At 45.7% G+C, this 6,100-nt stretch overlaps 1 protein-coding gene across 3 annotated transcripts in view; it reads right to left on the bottom strand.

The window, feature by feature from the left end:
• Nucleotides 1-5,497, bottom strand: part of LYPD6 (LY6/PLAUR domain containing 6) — a 26,878-nt gene extending 21,381 nt beyond the window's left edge. Inside the window, exon 1 of one of the 3 annotated variants that reach the window (XM_015635410.3) lies at nucleotides 5,349-5,497. The gene's annotated coding sequence lies outside the window, so the exon portion shown is untranslated. Of the gene's footprint in view, nucleotides 1-1,697; nucleotides 1,852-5,348 lie in introns of those variants that run through there. The other 2 variants (XM_015635409.3, XM_015635411.3) reach the window with 2 other exon arrangements.
• Between the last annotated feature and the right edge of the window lie 603 nt (nucleotides 5,498-6,100).

The raw sequence follows: 6,100 nt of genomic DNA, 5'->3' as shown, positions 1-6,100 counted from the left end.
AGCATTTTATTCAATCCCTCAAAAATAACAAGCATTTTATTCAATCCCTCAAAAATAACATCTGAATAGGAACCTGGTGGGATTTGCTTTGTTTATTCAAGAATTGTATTAGTTGGTGTGAAAAACAACAAAATTCTATTGTTTTGTTGTAAAACAAAAAGAAAATTGTGAAACAACAAATAGATTAAAATCTGCAGGAGCTGGAAAAGAGAAATCCGGGGGTTTAATGAAGAATATTTCATGATTTCAATATTTCTTCTCTTTCCTACCAACCTCATTTTTAGGTGAATTTGTGGCATATATTTATAGCATAACTCCACCTTCTCTTCCAGACACAAAATATTTACATTATAAATCCACCCTGCAGCTGATTAAACTCCAAAAAGGAGCTTGTCAAGCCCTTCCCTTCTCCCGCCAGACACAAAAATTCCTGTTTTCCATAACGGGAATTTCGAGGCACAAAAGGACAATGAGCTGAAATCACCCCAACTGCTCTCCAGGAGCAGAGCTGGAAAACACTGGAGTCACCCTGGGAGGTGATTCCAGCTGGGAATCTCTGCCTGGATAAAGGAGAGATAACAGTGAAAGGGAATGGGGGCTGGAGTTTAAAAATTCCAACTGTCTGGGGAGGAGAATGTAAATCAGTAAGTAAATGAATAAATCAATTAATTAAGAGCAGCAGGTGAGGAAATTTCCTGAGAAAAGATATTTTTGAGGATTTTTTTAAAATTAATTTTAGGGGTTTTTTTAATTTTAGTTTTAATTTTAATTTTAATTTTAATTTTGATTTTAATTTTAATTTTAATTTTTAAAAATTTAATTTAATTTCAGTTTTTTAAACCCCACATTTAATAAGCTCAAAATTAGGCAAGATTAGGAGTGTGCAGCATTTCTGGATATAAACCAGCAGGAAAACCCTCTCCTTCCATGATTTCCACTTTTCCAGAGTAATTTTATTCCCTGCACTGTGAACCAATCCCAAATCCCAATAATTTCCTCTGTTAATCTGGTTTTATACTGTTTTTTTTTTAAGCACAGCACATCCCATAGCAGGGCAACTCCCTCCATGGGACAAACCCCAGGAATTCTGCGACCTGCCTGATGCTGAAATATTTCCCTTCCCATTTTTCCAGCCAAATCCCTTTCAGTATCCACAGGGATCATCCCACAGCGAGCCAGGCACCTGCCTGGGAGTCGTAATTCGTCTGCACAGCAGCTCAGGAGATGAAAGCAGAAACACACAAAAGCTCAGGGTTGACTGATAGGAAATAATTGCAGGCAGAATTCCAAGAGAGGAATTTATGTAATTCTATTAAAGGCACTTGTAGAGGAAGAGAATGAAAAAAAAACCTCCTCAAATTTAAATAGAACTCACCAAGAATTTGATAAAATACAGGAATAATTGGCATCAAACAAACAAAAGACATAAAAGGAAAACACGATAAAATTTTAATTATAATTGAGGTAATTCATCTTTTCCTATCACATTTAGGAGGTCATGTAGAATATTTAGCAGTTTATAAAGAATATTTAGCAGTTTATATAGAATATTTATCAATTGATATAGAGTATTTAGATATTTATATAGCATATTTAACTTTTCCTATCACATTTAGCAGTTTATATAGAATATTTAGCAACTTATAGAGAACAGCCAGCTATTTGTATAAAATTAGGAAGCCCCTGGAAGACCTTACTTGGGAATACACACCGACGGAGCAGCAGGAGGGATATTTTTATGTCATCATCCCAAATCCATCCCAACTTTGAGGCTTCCACGAAGGATTTCCTGAGAATTCCAGCAAAGCCAATTCCTGGGAGGGGGTGCAGCTCGTGCTGAGTGCATCTGCAGCATCCCTTGGGAGACAGCCCCGGTCTTAACTCCCTGCCCTGGCACTGCTGGCAGCCCGATAAATAGGAATATTGTGGATTCACAGGGAAGCACTGGAGAAGGAGCTGGACCGAGGATCACGTAGGCACAACTGGGCAATGAACAAATGGCCTTTTATATTGAATTTTTCCCCGTTTTAACACGTGCCAAGGGATAAACCGTGGGTTTATTGGGTGTGCAGATGTCCAAAATAGATATTTATGGGGTTAACAATTATTTATTGTTGGTGGGGAAGGAGTCCTGCCTCCAGACACACATTTCTGCTGCCAACCCCATAAAATTTCCACAGCAGATTCATAAAAACTCAAGCAGGGACAACAAAATGGACGGGGACGAGCCCAAATAGTGGCCCTGATGGAAAACGATGATTATTTCTGGGAACATATGGCCACGGAGGGATAAGGACTCTGCTCCTCTCTGAGTAGGTCACACCACACCACAAAGAACACAGAAAACCCACCAGGGGCAAAACGGGTTTAGGACAGGAAAAAAAAATTAGGAATTATTCACTTTGTAGGTAAAAAAGATGGATTTCCAGCAAGTCTTGTCATTCAAACTACAAAACAAAACCCCCACAGAATTCAAAATAATTTTAAAAAAAGTGGTGGTATAATCTTGGGATTTATTTGTACTTTTGCTCTTCTTCTCCCATTACACCACAAGGAGGGATTGTCTGAGGTAGAAATCTCTCCAGAGTGGCAAAGAGCCACCAGAAATTCTACCTTGCCACCTCCTTTTTTGTGTTCCCAGCAAGCCAAGATCTCTTTCCAAAGGCAGATCCCAATCAGCATCGCAGCCACGGCACCTTTCACCCAGGGCCCACGTCAGCCGCCCCAGGGCTGAAATAACAGTTTGTTTTCGAGCTAAATGAGTTCATTTTCACTAAATAGGTCTCACTGAGTCAGTCTCATGGAGCCAGACCATCAGCAGCCACCTCCAGCTCTCCCCAGAGTTCTCCAAGGTCCTCGGATCGCTTGACCCCAAGGACTCGCTCTGCCCACTCCATCACATCAACCTGACATGAGGACAACACGGGGCAGGAGGAGGAGGGGGGTCAGAACTTCCTGCCCTCAGGTCCGAAAAGTCATCCTGAGGGATGTCCAGCATTTATTTCTCGTGCTCCTTAAATCCCTTTATTCATCCAGGCCGTGAGAAACTGGATTGATCAACAAATCTTGGGATGCAACTTGGGTTTCCATTGGAAAACCCCAACCCTGCTGATGGGCAGAGCTGAAAGCAAATAATTTATTCCATTTCCAAGCTCCCTTGTAACTTATCCTCTACTTTTACACCAGAGAGTGGCAGGAAATCAGCCTCGAGATCAGACACGCGAGCGCCAAATAATGGAACCGGCGGATCGCTGACGCATAAATCAAGTTTTAGATTTACAGGGAACAAGTCCCCCACTGTAACCTGGCCAGGAGGACTTTTCAGATGTTTTTATGTCAGCACTGGCCTAAAAAAAAAAAAATCCAGTGGGAATAGGAAGAGTTGGATTCCCTCCCTGCTGGCACCTCCTGGGGCTGTAGGGAGGCAGCGGGGTTAGACCCAAGGGCAAGCCTGGTTAAACCCTGTCCTTGCTGCTTGCATAACTAATGAGTGGATGCTGGGATTCGTTTTATCCCAGCAGCCCTAATGAGCTAAATCATTTTGAGATCATTTGTCTCACCGAGGATTTGTTTTTAGCTCGTTCCGCCGCTGAGAAAACACGGATCTGGCGGAGAAACCCCATCCCCACGCCTCGTCCCTGGCAGAGCTGGACCCTGCAAGCTCAGCACTGAGCACAATCAAGCAAAAATGGAAGATTTCGTATTTTCCTGTGCTGCTTCCAGCACTAGTTGCAGAGGGAACGCCAACAGTGAGTTTCCACAGCAGGAAAATAACGCACAGCTCTGAAATCCGCGGGATTCCGCGAGGCTGGAGAGGGATGCGGAGCCAGCCTGACCCCCTGACACCACCAGCAGCTCTGAGCCAGCCTGGTCCTCCCATCTCGGTGCAAAACGGCTTTTCCACAGCAATAAAAACAAGGATAAATCCAGCAGAGGTTGTTCTAAAGGTGTGTTAATGGTCACACCGCGGATTTCCACCCTCTTCCCACCGGGATCTCTGTGCTTTACAACAATTCCCACAGAACGAGCTCTCTGAAGCAACAGAATTATTATTTTTTATATAGAAAATACATTTACTGTGCCAGCTCTGCCCACTGGAAGTTCCCAATCCATCAGCCCAGGGGCTGGTGTGGCCTTAAAATGAATCTTGATTTTAAAAAATGAACCACAGCCTGGGATCCTGACACTGGAAAAATCAACCAACATGGTTACAAACGATGGATATTCCTGCAGGGACTCCCACAATTTGGGCAGGTTTTCACACCTATCCATGTCCATTGCCAAGTAAAAATTCCCAAAATATAGGAGGAATTATGTGGCTATGGAAAAGAATTGTCCAGCTCATTGTACTGGCAAGTGATGTTTAAGAATTTAATTTAATGATTATCAAGAAATTGATAATATTCGCTCCACTTCAGCAGGAAAGAGCACACACACTGGCTACAACTGGAATCACAATTATTTATCTATGAAATCAATTTAATTTTTAATTGAATTTAGTCCAAAACTCGGCTGGATGGGGCTTGGAGCAACCAGTGGAAGGCGTCCCTGCCCACAGCAGGGATTGGAATGGGATGAACTTTAAGATCCCTTCCAACCAAAATATTCCATGATTTTTTTAGAGAGCAGCGTTTTTTAATTAACAGGAAAGAATAGCAGGAAGCTCTTTAGCAGCAGCACCGTGATTCTCTTTTACCCACAACAAATATAATTATTCCCTTTGCTTCCATTCGGAAAACAACTTGTGAAGAGCCCCATTTCCATAGAGAGGCTCTCAAAAAAAAATAAAATAAAAAATTAAAAATGATGATAATCACAGTCCCAGTCTCCTGCCAAACCCCAGAGCCCCGCTGGGGAGCGGGGCAGGACCAGCCCCGGGAGCGCCTCCATCGCCTCTCCGGAGCCAAAAACACCCGCAGAGCCCTCTCCGGCGGCTGTGACCCCAAAAAAATGGGAATTCGGTGGGAGAAGGGGGTGTTTGGAAGGGAAGGGAGGGTTCCAAACGCGAAAATCCCTCCAGCTCCCCCCGGGGCTCATCCCGCCGCAAACTCGGGGCCGCTTCTGCTCCTGGAGCGGAGCGAGGAGCGCCCAAATCCAGCTGGAATCGCCGAGCCAGGGCTGGGGGCAGGAAAAATGGACATTTTCCCTTTAACCCCACACAGGCACGGGTTTGTTTTGCTAAGCACGTGTCAACCCGAGTGACTTCCCGACTTAAAAATAATCGCTTTTTTTCGCTGTAGCAACAGGGAAAACAATGGGGAAAACAATGGGGGAAACAATGGGGAAAACAATGGGGAAAAGTGGTAGAAAGAAGGGATTTGGGAGTTTAAACAGAGACAGGGACGCACCTTTGCCGCAAGGATTTTCCAGCCGCTGGCTCAGGGATTTTCCATCGTTCCCTCGGCGGCCGGGGCAGCCCGGGATCCGGGAATGCGGGAGCCGGGAATACGGGATCCGGGAATGCGGGAGCCGGGAATGAGGGATCCGGGGATGCGGGATCCGGGGATGCGGGAGCCGGGAATGAGGGATCCGGGGATGAGGGATCCGGGAATACGGGATCCGGGAATGCGGGAGCCGGGAATGAGGGATCCGGGGATGCGGGATCCGGGGATGCGGGATCCGGGAATGCTGGAGCCGGGAATGCTGGAGCCGGGAATGCTGGATCCAGGGATGCGGGATCCGGGAATGCGTGATCCAGGGATGCGGGAGCGGGCTGGGATCGCCTCCCTGCCGGGTCCGGCTCATGGAGTGCCCGCTCTGCTCTGCTGGGAAGGAGAGATTAGGATCTCCGGCGGGCAAGGAATTGTGCTGAGCTCCAGCTTTCCTTCGTGCTTCATCAAAAACGAGGTGCTGCGTTATTCCGGGCTGGGATGGACAGATCAAACAATCAGTTATCCCGCTCCTCTTCGTTCCTGGAGCGCGGTTGGAAAAAAATATCTATGGATAGCAAAGGATGAGTTCAAAAGCAGAGGGAATTAGCAGCCGTGAAGGAGAGGAATCCGGCGAGCCGGGAGTGAACCACAAACATTCCAGCCCCAAAACGGGATTGCCTTATTCCCGTTTTTCCGCTCTGCGGGGCTGATGCTGCTGCTCTTCCCGA

The sequence above is a fragment of the Parus major genome, chromosome 7 (assembly GCF_001522545.3).
Source record: "Parus major isolate Abel chromosome 7, Parus_major1.1, whole genome shotgun sequence".
NCBI classification, from domain to species: Eukaryota; Metazoa; Chordata; class Aves; order Passeriformes; family Paridae; genus Parus; species Parus major.
This window is presented reverse-complemented; position numbering and strand designations above follow the sequence as displayed.